At 43.9% G+C, this 16,516-nt stretch overlaps 1 protein-coding gene across 17 annotated transcripts in view; it reads right to left on the reverse strand.

The window, feature by feature from the left end:
- Positions 1–16,516, reverse strand: part of LOC138753182 (autophagy-related protein 2 homolog B-like) — a 245,827-nt gene that overhangs the window by 18,617 nt on the left and 210,694 nt on the right. The gene's annotated exons all lie outside the window — the stretch shown is intronic.

A 16,516-nucleotide genomic window follows, 5' to 3' on the forward strand; every position in this document is an offset into this window, starting at 1 on the left:
GTCCCTGAGAGTCTACCAGAGTGTCCAGGATGCGACCACTTACGCCGCAGCCATGAAGGTGCTGAAAGGGCTCTACGAGCGACCGGTGAACAGGGTCTATGCTCAGTACAAACTTGCTACAAGGAGGCAACAGCCTGGTGAGTCCTGTAGAGCTTATATTCAGGCACTAAGGGCAATGGGCAGGGACTGTGACTGCACAGACAGAACTGCAGCGGAGACTACAGACGATCTCATTCGGGATGCCTATGTGGCCGGGGTTCGATCGAATGAGGTGAGGCAGCGCCTGCTAGAGCACGGGGGAGAAAACCTAGAGGACGTGATCCGGATCGCAGGGACGATGGAGGCTGCGGTCTTAAGTATGGACGTGTACTCTCGGGGCTGGACCCCACACTCTGATGTGAGTAGGATGCCCTCCCTCTACCCTACTACTGCCGCTACGCTGCCCGATGCAACCCCAAAAGTGTTATTTCAGCGGGAGGAACAAGCACAGCAGGTCCCAGTGCCCGGCAAGAAAAGCCAGGTGCCAGAAGTGCCTTAAAAACATCCAGTTTGGGGGGGAGTCACGTGATGGAGTAGTGGCCGATAGGAGAATACCAGCCCTCTCCAGAAAAGAGGAAAAAAAATGAAGAAAAAGCAAAGCCCCAGATACACAAAACACAACAAATAAAAGATAAAGGTGTGGAGAAAATGGCACCTAAGAAAGAAAAACCAAAAACAATGGGAAAAAAAGAAGGAAAGATGCCGGAAGAGAAAGGTGAAGGTCTTACCTGCACGAAAAAGCAGGGACCCGCCGTGGAAAGAGGAGCCCGCTCCCCGAGGTTAGTGGAGACCACGCAGGGTCACTACCTACCGACCGCGGGACTGCAAAAATGGCTCACTGAGCCAAACAGAGGTGCGCAACTGCGCATGCGCGAGGAATCTCAGAGTGAAACTCCACAGCACGAACAGCTGAGAGATGCCCGACAGCAGGGCTCCCAGCCGGAAGATAAAGAAAGCAACAGGAAAGGGAGGGGTGAGAAAGAAAAACAGAAGCAAGAGGCCCAACAGATAATCAGCCCAGAAGAGGACCAACATCAAGAAACCATGAAAAAGAAACCCAACAAACTGAGACAAGCAGCTCAACAAGAAACACAGATACAAGGAAGAGAAATAGAAGACACAAACCCAAGAGCAGACACAGAAGAAGAAGAAGAAGAAGACCAAGCTCTGCACAGAGGAATCGGAGGTAAAATGAATGGACAGTACATAGATAAAAAAATGTTTCAAGAACAAATGAAAGCATTAAAAGAATGGATGACACTAGAATTTAGTGAAATGAAAAGAAAAATGAAAAGTACAGAAGAAAAAATGAAAAGTACAGAAGAAAAAATGAGTAGAATAGAGCTGGTCATAATAGATGTAGGGAAAGGATTAGAAAATGTGGAAGAACATGTAATGACGGTAGAAATGGAAGTGAACGACTTAAAAAGAAAATTGGAAGAAAGTGACAAAAAAGTTAAAGAAACACAGGAGTTGTTAGCTCAGAAGATGGATATTATAGAAAACTATAGTAGGCAAAACAATATAAATATAGTGGGCCTTAAGGAAGATGAAGAAGGGAAAGATATGAAAGAATTTATAAAAGAATGGATCCCAAAAGTCCTGGGAATGACAGAAATGCAGGAAGGAATGGAAATAGAAAGGGCACACAGAACACCAGCCCCGAAACCACAGTCACAACAAAAACCAAGATCCGTTTTAGTAAAATTTCTGAGATACAGGACAAGAGAAAATATATTGGAGAAGGCAATGAATAAAATGAGAGAAGACAAAAAACCACTGGAATACAAAGGTCAAAAAAATTTTTTCTACCCAGACATAAGTTTTGAGCTCCTAAAGAAGAGGAAGGAGTTTAACGCAGCAAAATCGATCCAATGGAAAAAAGGCTATAAATTTATGTTAAGATATCCAGCGGGGTTTAAAATAGTTATCCCGGGGGAGCAAAACCGACTGTTCTCTGATCCGGAGAAACCACAAGAATTTGCAGAACGCCTGCAGAACAGAAAGAGAGATGAAGAGATGAAACAAGAATGAAGAATGACAACAAACTACATATAAAGATGTAAAAATAATGTATAAGTAAGAACTAAAGGAGGGAAGAAAAGGGAAGTAAGGGAGAAGGGGGAAAAAAAAAGAAAAATAAGAGGAGGGGTTAAATAAAAAGAAAAGAGAAGAAAAGAGGGGAGCTTTGTTGTGATGTGAAGTTAAAAGTTTTTTCTGGAGGGGCTTGGGTGGGAGAGAATAATAGTCACTGCAAAATCAGTTGACACTTGCGAACGGGTTCGCAGTCCAAATGGAGAGGGGAGTTGTGGTTGCCCGGCAAGGGATAAGGGGTGACCCAGAGAGGGGGGGGGAACACTTGGGGTTAAGGAAATTTTAGATGTGGGAGTGGTTGAAGTATTTTATGTTTTAGAAGTGTTGTCATACAGTGCGTTCAAAAAAGGAAAACTGAGATATGAAAATGGGGAAAGGTGGTGGTGAGGAAGCGGAAATGAGATGTAAACAGAGTATGAGATAGCCATGTTGAACTATATGACTATAAATATTAATGGAATACATAAACAAATCAAAAGGAAGAGACTATTAAATTTACTGAAAAAAGAAAAAAATATATATACCGTGCAGGAAATGCATCTAACTGAGGTGGAACACAATAAATTAAGGAGAGACTGGGTAGGGCACGTAATGGCAGCATCATATAATTCAAAATGTACCAATCCAAATAAGAGAGGAAATAATAGATCCAGCAAGGAGATATGTAATGATAAAGTGTCAGATATATTCAGAAATCTGGAATTTGGTCAATATATATGCACCTAATGAAGAGGATCAAAAGTTTATGCAAGATATTTTTTTGATTGTAGATATGCAGGGGAATATATTGATAGGAAGAGACTTTAACCTTAATTTGGATTCAAAGATGGATAAAACTGGACAAAAGACTAGCAGAAAGAACGAAGTAGCCAAATTTATGGTTAAATCAATGCAGGAAATGCAACTTTTGGATATATGGAGGAGATAACACCCAAAGGAGAAGGAATACTCATATTATTCGAATAGACATAAAACATACTCAAGGATTGGCCAGTTCCTATTGTTAGCCCATATCCAAAGGAGAGTTAGGAAAACGGAATATAAAGCTAGATTGTTATCTGATCAGAGCTGGAGGACATTCCTCCGAGAACATATAGATGGAGATTAAACTCCATGCTACTTAAAAGACAGGACTTTAGAGAATTTATTGAGCACCAAATTAAAATGTACTTTGAAATAAATATGGAATCAGTGAAAGACCAATTTATATTATGGGATGCAATGACAACCTTCATCAGAGGGCAGATAATAAGTTATGTAACTAAGATGAAAAAGGACTACAATCGGGAAATACAATCTGGAAAGGGAAATAGTACAGAAAAAGAAATTGCAACAAGATACAACAAAAAGAGAATTGGTGGACAAAAAAAATAAAATACAAAACACTACAAACGTATAAGGTGGAGAAGAACATAATGAAGACAAAACAGAAGTATTATGAGCGAGGAGAAAAAAAACGCACAAAATACTAGCTTGGCAGCTTAAAACAGAACAAGCTAAAAGAACGGTATTGACATCAAGGAAAAAGGACAAACAAATTACATATAACCCAACAGAGATCAACGAAAACTTTAAGGAATTCTACGAGCAATTATACCGAACTGAGAATGAAGGGAAAGAAGACAAAATAGATGAGTTTCTAGCTAAAACTGAACTACCGAAATTGCAAGAAGAGGAGCAAAACAAATTGATAAAACCATTTGAAATAGAGGAAATACAAGATATATTAAAAAAGCTACCAAACAATAAAACGCCTGGAGAGGATGGACTCCCAATAGAATTCTATAAAACATTTAAAGAGTTACTAATTCCTCCTCTTCTGGAAGTAATGAACCAGATAGAAGAAACACAAAACTTGCCAGATTCATGTAAAAGAGCAATAATTACAGTAAAACCAAAGACGGGGAAAGATCCACTAACACCAGCATCGTATAGACCAATATCTCTACTTAACTCAGATTATAAGATAATAGCTAAACTATTAGCAAACAGATTGGCGGACTGTGTACCAAAAATGGTAAAACAGGATTTATTATGTAAAGACGAACAACAGACAATGTCTGTAAGTTCATTAACTTAATCCATGGATAGAAACATAGAAGATAGGAGCAGGAGTAGGTCATTCGACCCTTCGAGCCTGCTCCGCCATTCAACGAGATCATGGCTGATCTTAAGGTTCAGTACCCCGTCCCCGCCTTCTCTCCGTAACCTTTAATACCCTTATACTGAAGAAATTCCCTCTTAAATATATTTAATGAACCTGCCTCTACTGCCCTCTGTGGCAATGAATTCCACAGATTCACCACCTTCTGGGTCAAGAAATTCCTCCTCATCTCGATCCTAAATGGTTTGCCTATTATCCTCAAACCATGGCCCCGGGTTCTGGATTTTCCCATCCTTGGAAACATCCCATCTGCATCCATTCTGTCCAGTCCTGGCAGAATTTTATATGTCTCTATGAGATCCCCTCTCAATCTTCTAAACTCCAGCGAGTACAATCCCAATTTTCACAATCTTTCCTCATGTCATTCCTGCCATTCCAGGTATCAGCCTGGTGAATCGCCTCTGCACTCCCTCCATTGCAAGAACATCCTTCCTTAGATAAGGTGACTAAAACTGCATACAATATTCCAGGTGGGGTCTCACCAAGGCCCTGTACAGCTGCAGTAAGGTATTCTTGTTCCTATACACAAACCCTCTTGATATGAAGGCCAACATACCATTTGCCTTTTTAACCGCCTGCTGTACCTGCATGCTCGCCTTCAGTGACTGGTGCACAAGAACCCCTAGGTCTCTCTGCACTTTCCCATCTATTGCCATTCAAATAGTAATCTGCCCTCCGGTTTGTATTACCAAAGTGGATAACCTCACATTTATCCACATTGTAGTGCATTTGCCATGTATCTGCCCAGTCCCTCAATTTATCCAAATCACACTGGAGCTTCCTGACCCCCTCTTCCGTGCACACAACCCCTCCTAGCTTAGCATCATCTGCAAATTTGGAGATATTCCATCCAATCCCCTCATCCAGATCATTAATGTAAATTGTGAAACGCTGGGGTCCCAGTACAGATCCCTGTGGCACCCCACTGGTCACCGCCTGCCACTCAGAAAATGAGCCATTTATCCCAACTCTCTGTCTTCTACCTGCCAGCCAGTTCTCAATCCACATCAATACTTTGCCCCCAATCCCATGAGCCTTGATTTTGTAAGCCAGTCGTTTATGCGGGACCTTATCGAAGGCCTTTTGGAAGTCCAGGTACACCACATCCACTGGCTCTCCCCCATCTATTTTACCTGTCACCATCTCAAAGGATTCCAATAGATTTGTCAAGCACGATTTACCTTTTGTAAATCCATGTTGACTCCGTCCGATCCCTTCTCTGCTAGTCATATGCTCCGCTATTACATCCTTAATAATGGATTCCGTCATTTTGCCCACTACTGATGTAAGGCTCACCGGCCTATAATTCCCCGCTTTTTCTCTACCCCCCTTTTTAAATAGTTGGGTAACATTAGCTACCCTCCAATCCATGGGTACTGATCCTGAGTCTATCAAGTTCTGGAAAATAATTCTTAAAGCATCTGCTATCTGAATGGCCACTTCCTTAAGTACCCTAGGATGTAGATTATCAGGCCCTTGGGATTTATCTGCCTTCAATCCCATCAATTTCCCCAAGACCATGTCCTTAGAGATACTGATTTCTTTCAGTTCCTCCCTTGCATTAGTCTCTGTTTCCCAACATCCTTGGGAGGTTATTTGTATCCTCTCTTGTAAAAACAGAACTAAAGTAAGAATTTAATTGGTCTGCCATTTCCTTATTCCCCATTATATATTCCCCTGATTCCGACTGCAAAGGACCTTCTCTGGATTTCACCAATCTTTTCCTCTTGACATATTTATAAAAGCTTTTGCAGTTGGTTTTTATATTTGCCGCAAGCTTACTTTCATAATTTATTTTTGCTCTCTTGATTAATCCCTTTGTCCTCCTTTGGTGCATCTTGAACTGCTCCCAGTCTTCGGTTGTGGTACTTTTTTTGGCCAATTGATATGCTCTCTCTTTGGACCTAATGCTGTCTCTAATTTCCCTTGTTAACCCTAACCTTGTTAACCCTAACCCTAATGTGGAGTACAAGGAAATAAGACGCCAACAGTGGCGGTTGCTTTAGACGCAGAGAAAGCCTTTGACAGGGTAGAATGGAATTATTTATTCAAAGTACTACAGAGGTTCAACCTACCAGAGAAATATATTAATTGGATTAAAGCATTATATAAGGGACCATTGGTGAAGGTGACAGTAAATGGATATATATCGAACCAATTTAAATTCAGCAGGTCAACTAGGCAGGGATGTCCACTATCTCCCTCACTGTTCGCTTTAGCAATAGAACCATTGACAGAACTGATAAGAACAGAAAATAAAATAAAAGGGATAAAAATAAAAGAGAAGGAATATGAAATCAGTCTATTTGCAGATGACATCATAGTATAACCAGAATTATCAATAAAAGAATTATATAAGAAATTGAAGGAATATGGAGCAATATCAGGGTACAAGATCAACGCAAATAAAAGTGAAGCGATGCCAATGAATAATGCGGATTACACAAAGTTTAAAAAAGAATCACCATTTAAATGGCAAATACAGGCAATCCGATGCCTAGGTATTAGACTCGATAACAATCTAGGCCATCTATACAAATTAAACTATCAGCCATTAATGAAGAAATTATAAGATGACTTAGAACATTGAAAAGATTTACCACTAACACTGATAGGAAGGGTAAATTCCATTAAAATGATTATCTTCCCAAGGATACAATACCTATTTCAATCGTTACCAATTCCCTTAACAGAGAAATTCTTCAATGAACTAAAGAAAATAATAAGGAAAATCTTATGGAAAGGGGGGAAACCGAGGATAGCACTAGATAAATTAACAGAATGGTACAAACAAGGTGGTTTGCAGCTACCAAACTTTAAGACTTTAAGAATTATTATAGAGCAGCACAATTAAGATATCTATCAGATTTTTAACAAACAAGGGAAAAACCAGATTGGACCAATTTAGAGCTAGATAAAATAGGGGAGAAGCTACCAGAACAAATACTTTATAAGTGGGATGAAAAACTGGTGCAACATACAAGTTCACCAGTACTGCACCATCTGCTCAACCTTTGGAAGAAGATTCACTTAGAAAGAAAAAAAACAAATTACAAAATACCAAAATTATTATTGACGCAAAATCAACTAATCCCTTTCACAATAGATAACCTTTCCTTTAGAGAATTGGAATTAAAAGAAAAGAAAATTGCTTTTTGGGAAATAATTTATTATCATTTGAACAAATGAAGTACAAATTTGGAATAACTCATGGTACAATGTTTGCCTACCACCAACTGAAATTCTACTTGAAGGACAAATTGGGAAGCAGGTTGAGGTTACCAGAAGGAAGCAGCTTTGAATATGTGATTACAGACACAATGATAATTAAAAGATTTATAACAAACATGTACATCAAGCTTCAAGAGAAAGAAAATGATGAAATAAGCTATAAACCCAAACAAAAGTGGGAAAAGGATTTAAACATAAAGATAAAAAATGAAATATGGGAGAAGATATGCTCTGGAACTATGAAGAATATAATAAACACGAGGTTACACAGGTTTTATATCACGCCCCAAAAGTTAAATAAATGGGACCCAACAGTATCAGACATATGTTTTCGCTGTAAGAAGGAAACGGGAACAATTTAGGCATGTGAGAAAGTGGAAAAGTTTTGGGAAGATCTAAATCAGGTATTAAATAAAATCACAAAAAGCAACATACCAAAAAATCCAGAGATCTTTCTTCTTAGTAATATAAGAAGGAAAGAATTAGGCCTTAAACTGGATGAAGCGCAAAAAAGATTTATTATGATAGCCTTAGCTGTAGCAAAAAAATGTATAAAGTCAACTTGGAAATCAGAAGAGAGCCTGAGAGTATAGCAATGGTACATGGAAATGAAGAAATATATTCTATTGGAAAAAATAACATACAATTTAAGAAATAAAGTCACAGTATTCAAACAAATTTGGGAACCGCACATGGAACCAACAGAGAGGGCCTACCGCGGACCTCCACCCCCTAAAATGCTAGAATGAGAAGAAGACGAAATGAACTGACCCAGTGTGTAAAAGTAGATGACACAATTTTCTTGTTTATTTTCATTGTGCGATGACATTGTTTAATGGGTTTATTGTATTGTATATGTTGAACGTTTAATGGGGTTGGTGGGGGGTGGGAAGGAGGGAGGAAAGGAAGGGGGCAAAAAAGGGAAGAAAATGACACTGTGTATATTCAAGAGGGAAATATTTGTGTGTATTTTAATTCATATGGTTCATAGTGTGAAAAATAATTTAAAAATAAACGGCCATTTTGCTGTAGTATGTCACTCCAAAATGGTTGCCATCAAACACAGTGCCTTGTGTGAAGCCCAATCATCACTCTCCATTTCAAACACTTCTTCCTCAGAGCTCTTGTCCAATGAGAGTGAGTACTTCACTGCACGCCAGCACATGATGTCACGGGGCAGACGCCGAGCACGGAAGGTACAACCTGCCCTTGCCGCAATGACGTTCACCCTACCTCACGAAGCAACGTCCGACCAGGCCCCAGCCCCAACATCAACAGCCGCTGCCACTGACCAGGGACCCGCCGCCGCTACCGCCGACCAGGGACCCGCTGCTGCTTCTGACCGGGGACCAGCCGCCGCTACCGACTGGGGACCCACCATCACTGAAGCAGCTGACCTGGTACCCGCAACTGCGACCAACGCTACCGATCCGGTACCCACTGACGCTGCTCACCAGGGACCCAACGCTGCCGACCAGGGACCCGCTGCCGCTGTCCGCCCCACCGCCGATGGCAAGCAGCGACCCCCCAATACTTACCGTTGGCTGGCTGACACCCCCAGCACCAACTACTCGATGCTGTCTCTTCAGGCCCAACTGTTTGCGTGATATCATCATGCACACGTTGCGTGACGTCATCATACAGGACTCCACTGTCCCCATTACAAGTCTCTGCATCAATAACCCTTGACCAGGACTTCCCCCAACCCCTCACAAAAGCTATGGAACTGATTAAAGTGCTTGGACACTATACCAATTGCTTATTTGACTCGGGGTCAACTGACAGTTTTATCTGCCCAGACCTGGCCCACTGTTGCGGACTGGCTATTCTCCCCACTGCAGAGAATTTCATTGGCGACTAGATCGCACTTGACTGGGGTAAAGAAGTACTGCGTGGTGACCCTGAAAGTCCAGGGCATCACGTTCACAGACTTCAAACTATTAGTCCTTCCCCAATTGTGCGCCCCTGCACTGCTGGGGCTGGATTTTCAGTGCCAGTTTCAAACCGTTTCCCTGCACTTTGGGGGGCCTCATGCTCCACTCTCTGTCTGTAACCACTCCACCCCGGGAACCTCCTGCCAGCAGCAGCCCGAGCCACCCGCCCCCACGCCCCAGGGCCTCACCTGTAGTCTCTCCACCCTCCAAGTTGCTCCGCCAGCACTTTTCGCAAATCTCATCCGGCTGGAAGCCTGTAGCCACCAAAAGCCGGCAATATAGTTATGAACACAGGAAATTTATCACAAGCGAGGTGTGCAGACTGCTGGATGAAGACATTATCGAACCTAGTTCGAGTCCATGGAGGGCCCAGGTGGTGGTTATTAAAAACGGGGGAGAACCCGCGGATGGTGGTTGACTACAGTCAGACAATCAATCGCTTCATGCTTCTGGATGTGTACCCCCTTCCACGGATCATGGATGTGGTGAATCAGATTGCCCAACACTATGTATTTTCCACCATTGACTTAGGTTTGGCCTATCATCAGCTCCTGATCCACCGAGAAGACCGACCTTTCATGGCCTTCAAAGCGAATGGGCGGCTGTATCAATTCCTCAGGGTACCCTTTGGGGTCACAAATGGCGTTGCGGTCTTCCAGTGGGAAATGGACTGGATGGTGGACCAGAATGGGCTCACTGCTACTCTCCCGTATCTGGACAATGTCACCATCTGCAGCCATGACACAGAGGATCACGATGCCAACTTGGAGAAATTTTTTCAGACTGCAATTCACCTGAACTTGACCTACAATTTCAACAAGTGTGTCTTCCAGACCACTTGGCTCGTAATTCTGGGTTGTGTGGTGGAGAACGGGGTGGTCATGCTGGACCTTGACTGCATGCGTCCCCTCATGGACTTGCCCCACCTCCCACCCCCCCCCCCCCCACCCCCCACACCCAGAAGGCACTCAGATGCTGCTTGGGCTTTTTCTCTTACTATGCCCAATGGGTTCCACACTATGCCGACAAAGCACAGCCACTCATCAAGACCACCTCCTTCCCCCGTCAACCGAAGCCAGAGTGGCCTTCGACCGCATCAAATTGGACATCGCTGCTGCAACGCTGCACACCATCAACAAGTCCATTCCGTTCCAAGTCAAGAGCGATGTGTCCAACTTTGCACTGGCAGCTACTCTGAACCAGGCCGCCACCCGGTAGCCTTCTTCTCCAGAACCCTCCAGGGTCCTGAGAGCCGACACACCTCTGTCGAGAAGGAGGCCCAGGCCATAGTCGAAGCAGTACATCGTTGTAGACACTACCTCACTGGCAGGCACTTTACGCTGCTGACCGACCAATGCGCAGTTTCCTTCATGTTTAGCAATACCCAACAAGGTAAGATCAAGAATGACAAAATCAGCAGGTGGAGAATCGAGCTCTCCACCATTAATTATGACATACTGTATCGGCCTGGTAAACTCAACGACCCGCCAAATGCGCTCTCTAGGGGGACTTGTGCCAACATACAACTGGACAGGCTGCAGAGACTCCATGAGGAGCTCTGTCATCCAGGGGGTCACTAGGTTCGCGCACTTTGTCAAAGCTCGCAACCTGCCCTACACGGTCAAGGAGATTCACTCCATGACCCGAGCCTGCCCGGTGTGCGCTGAGTGCAAGCCCCACTTCTTCCGTCCAGAGAACGCCCACGACATCAAAGCCACCCACCCCTACCGTCGACCAACTATAACACCTACATCCTTACAGCCATCGACGAGTACTCCCGCTTCCCCTTCGCTGTGCCCTGCTTGGACATGACTGCCTCCTCAGTTATAGAGGCCCTGTACAGCATCTTTGCCATCTTCAGGTATCCCAGTTACATCCACAGTGACAGGGGGTCCTCGTTTATGAGCGCAGAGCTGCGGCAGTACCTTCTGGAGCGTGGTATTGCTTCAAGCAGGACCATTAGCTATAACCCATGTGGTAATGGGAAAGTCGAAAGAGAGAATGCCACTGTCTGGAAAGCAGTTACATTTGCCCTTCGGTCCAAAGGTCTCCCCGCCTCTCGCTGGCAGGACATGCTCACTAGTGCCCTACACTCCATCCACTCCCTCCTATGCACCGCGACCAATGCCACCCTCCATGAAAGGATGTTCTCTTTCCCGAGGAAATCCGAATTGGGAACAACCATACCGGCATGGCTCACGGTTCCTGGTCCGGTCCTCTGACGACACCACATCTGGTTGACCCCTTGGTTGACCAAGTGACTCCATGCGAACCCGCATTATGCCTATGTTGAGTACCCAGACAGGAGGGAGGACACAGTCTCGGTAAGGGACCTAGCCCAAGCCACATCAGGCGCAGCAATGCCTTTAACCCAACCTCCCCGCTATTCCTTCTTCCCCAGGACATGTGCTTGAACAGAGGGACCAGCACCACCCCACCAGCTCAAATCAGACTGTCGACAACGCTGTTGGGGAATTGAGCAAAGCAGTGGCCGCACCCTACGGGCCTGCTGGCGACATGACTCCAGCGACCCCAATCTCGGTACCATGGCGGTCACGCTGGATGGTCAGGCCCATGACCGGTACAGCCCTTAACCTCCATCCACCCTGGGGTCAGTTCTCAAAGAAGGGGTGAATGTGATAGTACAGATTCTATCACTAATGTGTATATGTACATATGTACAGATGGTAGTGCAGGATAACTGTGATTGACTGAGAGTGTAGCCACACCTACTGGCAGGTCTTAAAGGATTGCTCCTAGCCAAACCAGGTCATTCTGGACTGGTCGACCTACTTGTGATATGCTCCAGTCTTTTAGTTAATAAAAGCCTTGATTTGGATCAACAAGTCTTTGGTTCTTTCGACCCGCTCTACACCCCACACCCTGGGGAGAGGGTAGGGAAATGGTGTTCAGGCCAAGATTGCATCATTCATATTGGTTGGGCCAGCAGCTTCTTTCACTTCTGTCCATCTTTTACCTCTCACTTGTTAACCTAAGTCTCCACCATCGCCCCCTTCACCTCCCCCTCACTCTTTTTATTCAGGCATCTGCCAGGATTTTGATCTTGAAATGTTGACTGCCTTTTATTTTATCTGGATGAAGTGTGCCCTGCAGAGTTTCTCCAGGACAGCTGTGAAGTGCAGCAGAAATGCAGACTATTGGCCTGCTCCTTCACGTGGAGACCAAAGTCCAAAATAGCATTAAGATCCTTTTGGAACAACAAGCCATTGACTTTTACCTCACTGATTACTGACCGTAAGCTAGGAGGACCCCTCAGACACTGAACATACTCCACACCTCCATTCCTCAGAGCAGGGCATTGCAGTGGTGCAACATTTCATGCTGCTGTCTTACAATTGCAACCTCCCAAGTTTGTTCCCAACCTCAGGCAATCTGCACATTCTCCCAGTAACTGCGGTAGTTTTCCTCAGGTGCTCTAGTTTCCTCTCACATTGCAGTAACATTGGATGGCAAGTTCAATGATTGCTGTATCTTGCCTTTGTTACATCTCAAACCAGCAACAACAGAAAATGCAACACAAAACTCTACCTTTATTAAAAACTATTAACAATATGATGTCTTACCCAAATTAACCCCACTATAATCCTCTATAGTAAATATGCAGATATGTTCATAAACAGTGTGTATGTGGGGAGGGGGGGGGGGGGGGAACATACCATTACAGTCTGTGTCCAATACTCAAAAAATCTCCAAAACCCCAGGTCAGTCCAGTCAAACAAGTCAGTCCAAAAACACAGTCCACAGAATTCAATCTCAAAGTTCAATGCCAAAAATCAGTTCTTTAACTGATAACAAAAAGACATCAAATTGAACATTGTGGGGGGGGGGGGGAGGAGGGGGAGAGAGAGAGAGGGGGGGAGAGAGAGAGGGGGGGGGAGAGAGAGAGGGGGGGGAGAGAGAGAGGGGGGGAGAGAGAGAGAGAGAGAGAGAGAGAGAGGACTGATGTTGCGTTGCATTAAACTTATGAATCCTTTGGCAGGTTTCTTTAGATGGACTTACCTTGGTTCTTGAAGGTTGTGTTTTTTTGAACCACCTCACTTATGAGGCAGCATGTGCATTTCATACAGCCCTCCACAATTTTCTTCACAAGAAGACATAAAGTGACCTTTTTGTCACACTCGTATTCAGTCAGCTGGAACCATTCTCAACACAGAGCATGTAGTGTCTCTGTGTATCCTTCTGGCTACTCCACTGAACTCTGTCTCTCTACTTCAGCAGCGGGATTTTCCCCTCCTCCTAGAAAGTTCTAGCAATTAATATATTCCCCTCTCTCTTATCTGCATAGCTTGACCTTGGTGAAATAGCACTTTGTTACACCTCAGTAGAAGCCATCCTTTAAAGTGACAGTCACAGTCCAAAAAGGTCGGTCCATGGTCCATAACACCTCCCACCCACAAAGAAAATTTTGACCTGCAAGAACAAAATTTAGTAATTAAGGTGTCACAACAATAATATACATCAAAACAATGTTTATATACAAACGCACAGTAACTAATTTCATTTACAAAGTTTAGCATCTAAAAAGGCAATCAGCTATCAAACTGTCCTTTCCTTTAATGTGTGTTATTATCAATTCATACTCTTGCAAAATCAAACTCCAGTTTTTACACAAAAAGACCAATGGATTATGATCAGGTTTTTGAGCTGTATAAATGTAAACATCAAAGTGTTGTATAGCAACACAAGAGCTAACATCTCTTTCTCTATGGTGGAATAATTTTTCTGATGATCATTAAACTTCTTTGAGAAGTAGGCCACAAGATAGTCAATATTATCATCATTCTACTGTAACAGCACCACAACCACATCTTCATCACTGGCAGGCCACGGCTAAAGAAAATGGTTTCTCTAAATCAGGTGACTTAAGCACAGGTTTGTGGCATAATATGGCATTCAATTTTTCAAATGCTCTTGGCAACAATTCAACCAGACAAAATTTTATCCCTTCTTAAGCAGTTTTGTTAAAGGGAGTGCAATATCTGCCAAAATTTTACAAAACTTGTGATAATAGCCAATCATTACCAGGAGCTTTTTAAGAGGTTTCTTACTAATTGGAACAGGGAACTCAGAGATGGTCAAAATCTTTGCCTCAACTGGCACCAACTGCCCCCGTTCTATGACACATAATCCAGATAAGTAACAGTCGCATGAGCAAACTTGCTTTTACTTAATGGTGAGATTTGCCTTTGAAAGTCTTACTCAAGGACATGCTCTTCCCACGTGTCATTACTGATAACTAAATCAGCAATGTCACCAGGTAGAACCCCAGAATTAGAGTATTAATCATTCTTTAAAATGTCTTCAGAACATTCTTCATTTCAAAGGGCAGAAGGTTTTACAAATGCAGAAACCTCTTTACCCCTATCTGTTCAAAGAACACACCAGTAACCTTTCAACAAGTTAATTTTAGAAAGAAATTTTGCCTTCTCCACCTTGTCTATACAATCATCCACTCAACGAATAGCATCTGTCTTCGTCACAGCATTTACCTTCCTATCGTCTGTGCACAACCTAACAGTTCCATCTGGCTTAGGCACTAAAACACAAGGTGAACTCCAGCCTGAAGTGGACTTTCTAATGATGCCATTCTTTAACATGTAATCAATTTCCTGATCTACTAGTTTGCACTTTTCGATATTCATCTGATATGGATGCTGTTTAATAGGTCTTGTAAGACCCCAACAATGAAGACGCTGTTTACATCCGGTACCGCACGGATGGCAGTCTCTTCAATCTGAGGCGCCTGCAAGCTCACACCAAGACACAAGAGAAACTTGTCCGTGAACTACTCTTTGCAGATGATGCCGCTTTAGTTGCCCATTCAGAGCCAGCTCTTCAGCGCTTGACGTCCTGCTTTGCGGAAACTGCCAAAATGTTTGGCCTGGAAGTCAGCCTGAAGAAAACTGAGGTCCTCCATCAGCCAGCTCCCCACCATGACTACCAGCCCCCCCACATCTCCATCGGGCACACAAAACTCAAAACGGTCAACCAGTTTACCTATCTCGGCTGCACCATTTCATCAGATGCAAGGATCGACAATGAGATAGACAACAGACTCGCCAAGGCAAATAGCGCCTTTGGAAGACTACACAAAAGAGTCTGGAAAAACAACCAACTGAAAAACCTCACAAAGATAAGCGTATACAGAGCCGTTGTCATACCCACACTCCTGTTCGGCTCCGAATCATGGGTCCTCTACCGGCACCACCTACGGCTCCTAGAACGCTTCCACCAGCGTTGTCTCCGCTCCATCCTCAACATCCATTGGAGCGCTCACACCCCTAACGTCGAGGTACTCGAGATGGCAGAGGTCGACAGCATCGAGTCCACGCTGCTGAAGATCCAGCTGCGCTGGATGGGTCACGTCTCCAGAATGGAGGACCATCGCCTTCCCAAGATCGTATTATATGGCGAGCTCTCCACTGGCCACCGTGACAGAGGTGCACCAAAGAAAAGGTACAAGGACTGCCTAAAGAAATCTCTTGGTGCCTGCCACATTGACCACCGCCAGTGGGCTGATAACGCCTCAAACCGTGCATCTTGGCGCCTCACAGTTTGGCGGGCAGCAGCCTCCTTTGAAGAAGACCGCAGAGCCCACCTCACTGACAAAAGGCAAAGGAGGAAAAACCCAACACCCAACCCCAACCAACCAATTTTCCCTTGCAACCGCTGCAATCGTGTCTGCCTGTCCCGCATCGGACTGGTCAGCCACAAACGAGCCTGCAGCTGACGTGGACTTTTTACCCCCTCCATAAATCTTCGTCCGCGAAGCCAAGCCAAAGAAGAAAAAAATAGGTCTTGCATCACCTACATTCACATCATGAAAAGCTATGGAAATTTTCTGAGGTACATCGGAAAATAGATTCTCAAATTTTAAAAGTAATTATTTCATTTTTTTCCATTTCTGAAGTTTGGAGATGAACCAACTTTGTTTCCAGGTCCTGCAAAAACATGGAATTTTCCAAGCTCAGGCTTATCAACTTTTGTGACCTTCTCATTATCCTGGTTGATAACCATCACCTCTGGCAAACGT

This window comes from Narcine bancroftii, chromosome 2, assembly GCF_036971445.1.
Source record: "Narcine bancroftii isolate sNarBan1 chromosome 2, sNarBan1.hap1, whole genome shotgun sequence".
Classification (NCBI taxonomy): domain Eukaryota; kingdom Metazoa; phylum Chordata; class Chondrichthyes; order Torpediniformes; family Narcinidae; genus Narcine; species Narcine bancroftii.